The following is a 13401-nucleotide window of genomic DNA, read 5'->3' on the forward strand; positions in this document are numbered from 1 at the left end:
TGTTTTTTTGCACTACAAATAAAATATGTGCAATGTGCATAGGAATTCTTTTTTTTTTTCCAAATTATAATCCGGCCCTCCAACAGTTTGAGTGACTGCGACCTGGCCCTCTCTTTAAAAAGTTTGAGGACCCCTGGTGTAAACTATTGGAGTAAAATGGAGTAAAGTATTGGCTGCATTGCATTTGAAATTAACTCAAGAGTAGTTTTATATGTCAGTAGTGACTTTCAATGCATTGCAACTAGGGCTGGGCAACCACGGAAAAATTTGTTTCTAAACTCGATTCGTTTTTAGGGGGTTTTTGTGTTTCGTTTTTTAAAAGAATTCCAAATTTTTTCTTTAAAAAAGTTCGAAATTTACAAAATTTTGGAAATTACGAAACAATTTCGAAACAATAACGAATCGATTTGTTAATGGCGGACGCGATTGCGCAATACGCTAAAAAACCCTCAAAATGGGACAGGGAGAACTTCTGAAGCTTCCCTCTCCCTCTGTTGTTGACTGTTGGTGTGATAATTTATTTTTTATCACTGATAAAACAAACAACAACTATAAAACTTGCACCAGACATACGGAAATAATAATGAAATAATAACGAAACAATTTCGAAACAATTTTGAAACAATTACGAAACAATTACGAAGCAATTACGAAATAAATTTTAAAAATTCGTTTCGATTTTTAGTTGCTCCTGAATGGTTCAATATCGGATCGTAAGCTACTTTAAATACGAATTATTAACGAATTACGAAATTAACGAACGAAACCGCCTAGCCCTAATTGCAACCATTACAGGGTTGCTAGTTGTTCTGAGAGTGCCTTGGACCGCAAGAAGATCAAACCAGTACATACTCCAAGAAATAAAGCCCGACTGTTCACTGGAGGGAAGGATATTAGCAGCAAAGATGAAGTACTTTGGCCACATCATGAGGAGACAGGAAAGCTTGGAGAAAATAATGATGCTGTGGAAAATGAAAGGAAAAAGGAAGAGGGGCCAACCAAGAGCAAGATGGATGGATGTTATCCTTGAAGTGACTGGCTTGGCCTTGAAAGAGCTGGGGGTGGCGACAGCTGGCAGGGAGCTCTGGCATGGCCTGGTCCAGGAGGTCACAAAGATTTGGAAGCAACTGAATGAATAAACAACAAAGTTGTTTTGATGTTGAGTGGTTGAAGAACTGAGTAAGTTCTTGTTAACTGACATCAGCTGCTGGCTTGTCCTGTGATTTTTCAGAGGCTGGCATCCTTGTAGTGATTTAAACTTACAATGTCTGCCAAATTCACTCTGTTTTGCAAAAAAAAAAAAACACAGTTGACCTTTCATTGATTATCCATGGATTTGACTAATACGTTCTCTTTAGGAATCTTGAGGCCCTACAGTGCAAGTATATGTCATTCTTCTGGTAGGCATGCTGAAGGATCTAGACGTTCCTAGGGAGGTGTTATCTCAGATTTATTTGTGGTTGTTTTGTGGTGGCCCTGCACCCTTAATCTCAATGAATGTGGAGAGCCCACTGTAGAAGCAGTATTCATCATTTCACTGCAGGTTCGGTAAAAAGTATATCCTATTTGCGTTTATTCAAAGGAAAGTCTGAGAAATGAAAATCACTGCTAAGTATTCCTAGGCTCACACCTGTAGATAAATCTCCATTATATGAATGCCCTTGCAACAGAGTATAGCAAGACACAAGTACTTTAGCACACTTAATGAGGGAGCATTAGCTTTTAGATCACCTGCATATCAGTATTTAATGTTTACCACTGACACTTCAAGAACAGATTTCCTTTGGCAAAACCTTCTGCACTCCATTATTCTATAGAAAGCTCTGCCTGAGCTTCAAATTTATGGCTTATTTCTGAAGTAAACCTTTATGTCTCCTCCAGACTTCTGCACTTAGGTTTGAAATCAGCTAGGGCAAAGAAACCAGGTGACCTCTCCTTACATTGTCCCCATTATTCTTTAGGACTAGCAGACGATTTTATGTTGTTCCAGGTGCATTAGGATGGAAGGAGAGTAGCTGAAACTATAGTGCTCGAATCTTATTTAATGCACTTCTTAGCTTCCTTTCAAGGCTACAGTCTCTCCAAAATGGCTCATGGTGTAAAGCATACAAATATTGTTGTCAATATAAGTTCATGTTATCATACATTAATTTAAAACTAGAAATTTGAAAACTAATTTTAAAGTGAACTAGGAAATATTCACTCTCCCACTACATGAATAGTCCACAAATCAATACTGGTTCTACACACATATCAATAATTTGTGGCTTTATCTGTGCAGTATCATCCACTACCAAAGCAGAATGCCAATTTCATCAATTCATCTTCCTGCAAGCTTTATGTTGATAAACTAATTCATGATCTGTTTCATTATTCCTCCTCCTCTCCATAAGCTAGAGTACACAAATAGATTTTTAAAAGCTTCTTAAAAGAGAAGAGGGAAGGGTCATTTTAATTTATTTCAGAGGGGAATTCCATGGAGAAGGCCTCATCTTTCAATCCCACACCCATCCTACAAATAAAGGGAGAAGGATCAGCCTATGGCTTATAATGATGGAGGCAAACTCTGGGATGTGTCATGACCAATCTACTACATATTTGGGGGAGGGGGCAGTGAGTGGTAGATTGGTTTTAGGGGTGGTGAAAGTTGGACAGGGCACAGTTCTGTTTCTCATCTGAGATAATTGTGGCTAACACTAACAAAGTTTTCTTTTAGGTTTAATGTAAACATCTACACTGGCCAGTTATTTCAGGGATAGTCTGAAGAGGAAGTGCTACAGACTGGCCCCAGAGGCTTCAGAGGTGTTTGTATGCTTTATGCCCAAACCATGGAGGTGGAAGGGCAGAGTTTACAAAACCCACCTGGGACCAAAATGATGCATCCCATCAAGGCTGTCTCAGTTGCTGCTGCCAGATGGTGATGGCAACATGGGCCCGATCCATCCCATTACATCAGCACAGGGAAAAGCTGTTGGTTGTGGTGGTCCACACATCAGCGTCAAATGTGGTGTCCACGCTCTGACTAAAGTCCATACTCTGACTCTAGAGTTTCCAGAGCATTCCCTAACCTTTCTTATGTAGAGCTAATCTGGTTCAACCTGGTCCACCCCATCTAAAAAATCCCTGGATGTCATGTAGACATCTAGTTGTAATTCCCGGACCAGTTTGGGTTTCTTTCCCAGCAGAGATAAATCCACAGTACACTTTTCCTGCTAACATTTTTATCCTTATTTATTTACATTTGCTATTTCACTTTCTCCTTGTGTAGGATTCTTCAGTATGGAGTGAAGGGCAGCCTTTGAAGTAGCTCTTGTGGTGGACCTGCCACTTTAAAGCTGTGTTGTTCCTAACTTTTATCCTGTCTGAGGAAAGATTTATACCAAACCAGATATTAAAAGTATATGATGCATGATAGAATTGTGATAAGGGAGTTTAAATGCATAAAACTGCAATTTTAATATCCATTTATTTGTTGTCAGTTTCCATTTCCCAGGCCATTTTTGTAGAGCTTGCTGTGACATGATTGAACTGGCAGGTGCTTTGTGGACCTGGGATATCTAAGTAACTTAGCCTGGTATGTAAGGGAGAAAGTCAAACTCAAGTTTTATACTTGAAATCCACAGTCTTGACAACTGCAGTCATGATTTCAGCTATATGCTACATCATCAGAAAGTATTGAGGTTGTGGCTACACCTAGGCATCATTTGTTCTAGCTGAGTTTGTGAGATGCTAAATATTTCAGTGTGCAAAGACAAAGCACCATCAGGACAATCATTCCTTTCAAATCATTGCTCAAGGGTCCTTGTTCATTTATTATTTTCTCTAAAATCTTCCCCCACAAAAATCTCCAGCATTTGTCAGATGAAATTAGGTGTGTACTTTATGCAATGTGAAAGAGTAGTTCCTCACAGAATGGCAAGCAGCAAGCAGGAAAAAACGGACCAATTCCATGGAGGCCAATAAATTGTAAGCTCCACTGAAGAATGTGGAAAGTGTCCTCTTTATAATGCATGTTTTTCTCCTATCTAAAAAACACAGGCCAGAATCCAAATAATTGCATTATTTATTCTCTTTTCCAAAGGACAGCTTTAGGGAATAATATTAATAAATTATGGTTCTGGTAAAATTTTGCCCATAATAGGTGCATTTTCCCAGCATGTTGAAGCTAGAATGAATGTGAAAAGCAACACAACATACAAATTCATATGGTTTTTTTTTTAATTATTTTCTTGACCTGACTGCTTACTGAACATGGATTAAAGCTACATAAACAAACTTATATCATTACAAGTGATCAGTGCATTGGCTTATACTGATTTCAAAGATGATTATAGATGCAATAGCCCCCCCCCCCCCCCCGATGGCGCAGCACATTAAACCACTGAGCTGCTGAACTTGCTGACCAAACAGGGAGAGGAGTGACCTCCCGTTGGTAGTCCCAGCTTCTGCCAACCTAGCAGTTCAAAAACATACCAATGTGAGATCAATCCAGGCCCGTAGCCAGGATTTCGTTTCGGGGGGGGGGGGGCTGAATTTTTTTCAGGGGGGTTTCGGGGGGGGGGGCTGAGTTTCGGGGGGGGCTGAGTCTGAGTGAAAGAGGGTCTAGCCTAGCAAACCTTTTGTATCATTACCCCAATACCCCCATGCATATGGGATATATTGAGTATGGTGATCAGATCATGATATGAATAAACATAACAGTTTAAATAATGCACCAGTAAGGCCTTTTCGCGAACCACCATGAGGATTTCGGGGGGACTGAGGCCCCTCGAGCCCCCCCCCCCCCGGCTACATGCCTGGATCAATCAGTACCGCTCCGGCAGGAAGGTAATGGTGTTCCATGCAGTCATGCCAGCCACATGACCTTGGAGACATCTACGGACAATGCCGATTCTTTGGTTTAGAAATGGAGATGAACACCATCCTCCAGAGTCAGACACGTAGACTTGATGTCAGGGGAAACTTTTACCTTTACTTATAGATGCAGTGGTGCCATGGAAAGGAAGAAGGAAGGGGTTGCAAAGAGAAGCAGAGAAACTTTACAATTAGTTGCTTTTAACTGTTGGTTGAACTTGAAATTTGTATTTCATTTTTTCATTAAGAAAGTACTTACTGGAAAACAAGTCTTTAAATGTGCATTTGTTTAGAATTCAGGCTGATGTGTAGCAGATTCCTTTATTTCTCAAGCAGCAATGAGTCTTTTGCACATTGTCAACAGCCAATGTTTGTTAACAATGTGACCAGCAAGCATGCCTTCAAGGATTCAGGATCTGGCCTTTATTACCTTTGGCAATAAATATTTTCAACTATTTCCTTAAAGGAAAATAGTACAGACTTAAAAAAAATCTCCTGTGAGAACTACCTTGCCAATATGTCTCGCAATAAAATATTAATAAAAACCCTTTCTAGCTCTTATGCTTCCTTACACAGATACACTAGAAATTTCTAGACTGATTAATTATACTTCCACACAGTTAATTCTCTTTTCACTCCCTGTCATATAATATAACAGATGCTATTAAATATGGCATCTTCTAATGTTCAGAACAAAATTGATGGTGTGTACACAAATTGCTTGCAACACTGATTGAATGAGAGACAAGATGGAAGAAGGACAATCAGACATGTGCGATAGCATCTCACGCTAACAATATTTTAAAATATAACAACAGCTGTTCAGGAGTCAATAAATATTGAACATGAGATTTTGAGATATATATAAGAATGCTTGGGGGGATACGTAGCAAATTGTAATTTCCCCCCTTGATGTGTCTGTTGATTATAACTAAAAAGAGGAATCGAGGGGAGTAAAGAAACTAATTTCATGTTCCACAGGCCCACAGAGTGAAAGCACTTGAAAATTAGGAATGCTACAAGTCGAATGGAAATCCCAGGAAGACTATTGCAGGAGGGGGTTTAAGATAACATGTATACATTTCTTGTTATATCTTAGAAAATCCCCTTTAGGAAAAAGATATTTTATTCTTGCAGGCCTTTACTGACCTTATCCATAATCTTGGCAGCTGAGAATGCTGATGGCCTTGGCGCAAGGGGAATAATGCCTATTTGACATCTGCCAGAGTGCATCCCAGATGATAAGAGAATAAATTGTCACTCTCTTATCAATGGAATACAGATTGGGTTGTTGTGAGTTTTCTGGGCTGTGTGGCCATGTTCCAGAAGCATTCTCTCCTGAGGTTTTGCCTGCATCTATGGCAGGCATCCTCAGAGGTCGTGAGGTCTGTTGAAAACTAGGAAAATTAGGTTTATATATCTGTGGAAAGTCCAGGGTGGGAGAAAGAACTCTTGTCTGTTTGAGGTAGGTGGGAATGTTTCAATTGGTCGTCTTGATTAGCATTTAATGGCCTAGCAGTTTCAGGGTCTTACTGCCTGGGGTAATCCTTTGTTGGGAGGTGATTAGCTATTCCTGATTGTTTCTTGTCTGGAATTCCCCTGGGTTTTTTTTAATGTTGTTCTTTATTTGCTGTCCTGATTTTAGTTTTTTTTAAAAAAATACAGGAAGCCAGATTTTGTTCATTTCCATGGGTTCTTCCTTTCTGTTGAAATTGTTCACATGTTTGTGGATCTCAAATGGCTTCACTGTGTAGTCTGACATGGTAGTTGTTAGAGTGGTCCAGCATTTCTATGTTCTCAAATAATATGCTGTGTCCAGGTTGGTTCATGGCTGACTTCTCTGGTTGAAGTAGTCTGGAGTACCTTTCATGTTACTTGATTTGTGTGTGGGTGTGGGTATTGTGTTTGGTGGACAAGTCTACATAGGGACCACCAAACACAGCTGTAAATGGGTCAGGCGGTGGGCACTCAGTGCAGACTACAGGCCCTTCCAGACAGGCCCTATATCCCTGAATCTGATCCTATATTTTCTGTTTATCCCAGATTATCTGGCAGTGCTGACTCATATAATCCAGTTTAAAGCTGAAAACCTAGGATCAGATCCTGGAATATAGGGCCTGTCTGGAAGGGCTGTAAGACACTACATGGATGCTGCATATCTATGGGCTGGGGAATCTCTGCTGTTGACAATGAGAGCCCTCAACAGCAGAACAAGGAGACAGGCATGCTTGGTAGGATGTGTAGCTTTGAGGGTAGAAAGACGTTCATTAGTTTACTGTAGCAAAGAAGAAGAAGAAGAAGAAGAAGAAGAAGAAGAAGAAGAGGAGGAGGAGGAGGAGGAGGAGGAGGAGGAGGAGGAGGAGGAGGAGGAGGAGGAGGAGGTGGAAGAGGAAGCAGCCATAAAACCTTTCCCACAGGTGCATTTATTGACCCAAGTCTTGTGGTTTTGCTATTAACAAAATAATTTGGCAAAACCACAAGTGCCTCACAAGATATTATTTGGATCCTGCCATCGCACGAGGAAGGCAAACCTGAATTGAAGCACATCCCACCAGCACTCTGCCTTCTCCGCAAGATGAACCCATCCCATTATTGATGGGCAGTACCAGTCAATAGCTCCCAATCCCACATTGCTCCCACTATCTATCTTGTCAGTGGAGCCAGTCTGCTTTTGTATCAGCATGCAATACTGAATTGAAGTCGGGGGTGGGATTTTCCTCTCTTACTCCCTTCACTCCTGCGCACTATATCCCAGCTGTTTATTTGTTGTTTAATTTACAGTAATACTTGGTTTTTTAAAAAATGAACAGTTGCTGGAACTGTAAAATTGCTTTAAAATAACAATTAAAAAACTACAGAGGAATAGAAGTGTAGGAAGGCTGAGTTGTGAAAGTATGTGTGAAGTTTTGTCTCTGCCTTTTCCTCTCCTCTGCTTTAGTTTATTCTGTTTATAGATCTTCCCAATAGTGTAGATACCTTCCCTTGTATTAGTTTTTGGGTGAAGCGTAACACCAGAATCCAGCCTTAGTTGATTTATTCCATTTCCCTGTATAGCGCTCTTTGCTGGACTCCCCCTTCTTTTCTATAGCAGAGCTACTGTGATTTAGGCTTGGGGCATTGTCTGGTAATCCTAGGCCCAAGCAATTCAAACAGGCATCCTTAGCACCTGCATTTAGTAGTATTTTTATACCACCAGTCCAAAGGACAACAGAAGCTTTTGGCCAGCCTAAACTTCACAACGAAGAAGATTGAGACAGTTTATAACCATCACTTTGCACCAGAGGCAAGAGACTTTCAAAGATTCCAGAAAGATAACTGCAACTAGCAAAATCTCCTTTTGTGATGTATTGTTTTAAGTTACCTTTCGATAGTCTCAGGTGGAGTTAACCCTTTATTCATTTTGTTTCAGTAAACTCATTTGGTTATCTTTCCACCTTGCCTAAAGTTCCTCTTAATCTTAACAGAAGGTATCAGATAGCCCCCGAGTATCAAATGAAATCATATCATATCATATCATATCATTTAATTCTGCCATTGACCAGCACAGGAAATAGAAGTCACACTTTCATACAAACTTAGTATGTTTGGTACATTAAAAATATAAATATAACTACTGAAGCACAATATGGGTGAGGGAGCGGAGGGGGAAACAGGGTAAAAACATACAGTGCACAGATCCATCACCAAATTGTAGATTCAGGGAAGAAGATTACTGGACACACAGTTAACTTTTGGGACTAGTCATTCTCTGACAGATTTTGTATGCTGCTACACAGAATTTTGCAACATTGTAGGTTGTAGCTGAATTAGTATCTGCAAGTAGCAGGGAGGTATACAATTGTCCTGAATGGCCTGGGCCCTTGTATATCAGAGGTAAGATAAGCCTGGCATGGATATCCCTGTAGAATGGGCACTGAAGGAGCACATGTTCTATTGTTTCTACATGACCCAAATCACAGGGGCAGAGTCTCTCTGGGAAAGGGATCTTCCAGTAGCGCCTTCGAGTACAGCTGATGGGAGAGCATGGCATCAAGCCAGGGTGAAAGCCCTTTGATAAATAGGAACCTCTAAGTTTGTTAAATATGCCATAGGGGAGGCAAGATATCCGCTGTCTTCATTGATAAGGAAGGTTGGAACCGAGGCCAGATCTAGTTGTCGCTCTGTGTCTGTGATACGTTGTTTAATAAGTGCTTTGGCTTGATTATAATCCATAGCAAATAGTAGACCTGGAGAAAATCCCAATGAGGAGATTTTGGATGCTACCGCCTGCTTTCATGTGGACTGGAAGTCATCCTCCATGGTTAGTGGGGCAAGACCAAGGGGTGCACGGGATAGTCTGAGCCAGAGGTTGCGTATGGCCACCCACACCCTGGCCTCCACTCTCATAAAGCCCGTTTCTAGTCGCAGGGTGGCATTACAAATGCATTTAGGTACCTGCAAGGCCAATTTCAGAAACTTTTGACTGAACTAGCTAGCTAGCCCCCGAGTAAAGCCAGACAATATAGTTTTCCCAAAGGCTCGGGCGTGCCAATACAGTATGCAAAAGCAGAACCACAGACTGGCAAATCAGTGCTACTGCACAAACAGAGAGAGGTACAATAAAGGGAGTTCTTATGTCGATATGTGACTATGTAATTGCTATCAGTGATCATGTGACTGCTGTGGAAGGGTGTTTTTTTGTGATCAATTCCTGAAAAGAGCAAAATGAAAGGTAAAATAGTACAGACCAATGCAATATATTTGCTGAGAATTATTGGGATTTCCCTTCCTCCTTCCCAGACTAGTATTCTCTGGTAGGCATTCTGCCTGATCATTGTATAACACCGCATAGGATTATGAGGTACCAACTGCTTCTGCAAACAACAGCTCTATTTTATAATTCTGTAATCCAATCACTTAATTATAGATACTGTAACAGCAGGTTCCTCTACGTCTTCCCAGCATCAACCAAGCTTTGAAATGACTTCATCAAGGGATGAGATGGGAAACAATGAGCATAATCTTCTAATTATCCATTTGACCTAGACATGGGACAAATTGGAGGTGGGAATGAACCCATCCAAGCTCCTAGGTGCTAGGTGAAATGAAATTATTCTAATTCTTCAGAAAGGTGAGACTGTTATAGACAAATGAGTGACAGGATTAAAAAAATGGGGGGGGGGGGGAGGCCAGGTCTCTGTAAGGTAGCAGAACAAACCCACAGAGTACAGAATAGAGTTGGAAATTGGCACCAATGAAGGAAAATCACACTTTCTTTAGAAATGCATTTGCTTCCTACGGGCAGAAAGGAAAGCAATAGAATAACAAGATGTAATTTCCTAATTACAAAAACGTCGGTATCAGTGGTAATTTTGAGCAGGTGGCATCCAATAAAATCACACACTAATTATTTTACGGAGCTGACTGCATTTCATGCTGCAGGACTTGAGGAATAATTTCATTAAGGCAAAGACTGCCCTGAGGGAGCTAAGAAATAGAGGGCCTTGTTTTCTACTCCCATTTTCCTTTCGAAATGTCACATTTCATGGTAGCTTTACCATGAAGAATCAAACAGTAGTGGAAGCTTAATAGGTGTTTACAATATGGTTACTTGGTCGGAATTTCCAGAAGAGGAGAGAAGACTGCAGTCACTGAAGTAAAGAACAATTTAAACATGGAATAAATAACTTGTGTCTCTCCTTGATGGTTTGAAACTTTCATTAGGCATCACTATTGTCTGTAGGAGCTAGGGCCAATGGGAACAACAATACAACACAGGTTACCCACTGTTGATTTACAGTTCTATAATCTCTGAAATAGCTTTCCATTACCTGTTGCTCTTCCATCATCATCTCACAGCCAGTATGGTCACTGGGGATATAGTCCAAATCCTTGAAATACTAACCAACATATCCAGAAATCTTCCTAATTGGCACAGTTGCTTGCACCAAACATTCTTAACCTTTTTCGGGGATTTAAAAAATACAAGCAACTGGGTGAGACATCCTCGCTTCCTGCATTTTATGTCAGAGAGGCTTGAATTGTATACTAAGAGCCATGGTGGCACAATGGGATACACCCTTGCGTTGCTGAACTGCTGACCTGAAGGTTGGTAGTTTGAATCCGTGAGATGGAGTGAGCTTCCATCTGTCAACTCCAGTTCCTGCCAAACTTGCAGTTTGAAAGTATTCAAATGCAAGTAGATAAATAGGTACTGCTTTGGCAGGAAGAGTCAAAGAGACGCTCCAAGCAATCTTGCCAACCACACAACCAGGAGGTGACAATGCAGGCTCCTTGGCTTGAAAGTGGAGAAAGCACCTCCTCAGAGCCACAGATGGGCACTGCCTCCAGGAGCCGGAAATGAAAGAAGCCTCTGCCTTTGTTTGTGTTTATGTGTCTCATTGTGTATGATTGTAAAGGCATTGGATGTTTGCTTATTTGTGTGAACGCTGTAATCTGCTCTGAGTCTCCTAAGGGAGAAGGTCAGAATATAAAAAGTGTATTATTATTATTATTATTATTATTATTATTATTATTAATTTAAGCAGAACTCAAGCTCCCATGAAGGAAAAGCATTCAGAACTCAAAGCTTCAGTTCAATATGGAAAGGCAAGGACAGAATTCACACATCCGCTTCCAAGTCTGTCCTCCTTTTGTCTACAGTAGTGACAGAAATGCAAAAAAAGGCCTAAAAAGTATGAAAGTAGACATCAGTCATACAACGGGTTGTTATATTACTTATTACTTATTAGTTCCACCATAAAATCACACCAATGAGTCCTTTAGAAGTCAACAAAGTCAATCCAGTACTGAGGATAAATATACAAGCAAGCAAAATAAATTAAATTGTAATTAAATTTTATGTATTTTTCTTCCATATGGTTGGTATCATAAAGTATCACTATTTAGACAAGAGCTGCAGTGGCACAATGGGTCAAACCCTTGTGCTGGCTGAACTGCTGACCCGAGTTTGTATACTTTTTAAGGTTGTCAGCCACTTTTGATCTTGGTCCTGAGATGATAATGATAATCATTTCTCTGATGGGCAGTTTGTCAACTGTATGGAAGTTAGTTCAAACTTCCATACAGTAAGTGCAATGGCGCAATGGGTTAAACCCTTGTGCCGGCAGGACTGAACACTGACAGGCCAGAGATTTGAATCTGGGGAGAGTGGAGATGGGCTCCCTCTGTCAGCTCCAGCTTCTCATGTGGGGACATGAAAGAAGCCTCCCACAGGATGGCAACACATCCCTGGGCAAAGTCCTTGCAGGCGGCCAATTCTCTCACACCAGAAGTGAGTTGCAGTTTCTCAAGTTGCTCCTGATACACACACACAAAAATTAAGCACATACATATGTATGTTTGGATAAGATAGAATTGCCTGCTTTATTCAATAATTTTTCCTTGTCACGTATAATAACTATACCACTATTGATCTATCCCTTTTTCAACACCCTTCCCCATCAATAGAAAACAAACACTTGTTCATCCTTTAAAAAATTCAAGCTGAAAAACAAAAATGTTGAACTGAATTCTTCTGGAGTCAGATCTTCCTCTACAAATCAAATTCTTAGCTAGGAACTGATCATTGTATCACTTTGTTTTTTTTTTTTACAGATATAATATGCAATAGGTGCACAATAGTAAAGTGTACAATGCTTACATAGATTGGCTAGAATCCTATTGGGTAGTTGTGCTTCTGTACCTAAGAGTTACACATTTGTGACTGTTTGATACCCACAATTCCAAAATGTGCAGCAGCTGCAATCGACAGGAAACTGTTCCCTGGTGATTCAGAAAATAGCTGGCGGATACATTCTCATTCTGCCCTCATGTCAGTCATCTCCATGGTCACCCTATTTCTGCCTATTATGACAAAAATCATTTGTATGAAGAGTTGGGGACATTAATCAGCCATTTCTTGAATGACAAAAGAAGAAATCTCTGTCAGGGCCCTTCCACACAGCCCTATATCCCAGAATATGAAGGCAGAAAATTTCACACTATCTGCTTTGAACTGGGTTATCTGAGTCCTCACTCAGATAACCCAGTCCACACTCAGATAACTCTGGGATATAGGGCAGTGTGGAAGGGCCCTCAGTTGCAGCAGTTGCTGCCTGGTAAACGGAAACATAAAATGCACAATATGCATTGACATTTAATAATGTAAAAATGTTATTTCTGTTCACAAGAATACATCTTCTAAAATAAAGACAGGGAAGTGGAGATCATATAAATGTTTTTGAATTAATTCTCATTAGCCCTAGATAGCTTTGTCATGGTAAGGAATTGAGGCAGAGTTTCATTAACTTCTGGAAAATAGCATTCTTAGTCTAGAGTTGTTTAATAAAATATTAATTTAGTGATGATTTCATGGAACAATTGTATCTTCATATTTGGGAGCACCGACTTCAATGGTTAACTGAAATGTTTATAATTTAATCCAGGATCTGAAAGCCAGGTGATAATTAGTTATGTAGTGAGTTTTGGATACAAAACTGAAATCAAATTGAAACAGTATTGAAATGTGTATGTGTAGACTTATGGTAACCACATGAATTTCACAGT

Source organism: Anolis sagrei, chromosome 3 (genome assembly GCF_037176765.1).
Source record: "Anolis sagrei isolate rAnoSag1 chromosome 3, rAnoSag1.mat, whole genome shotgun sequence".
NCBI lineage: Eukaryota > Metazoa > Chordata > Lepidosauria > Squamata > Dactyloidae > Anolis > Anolis sagrei.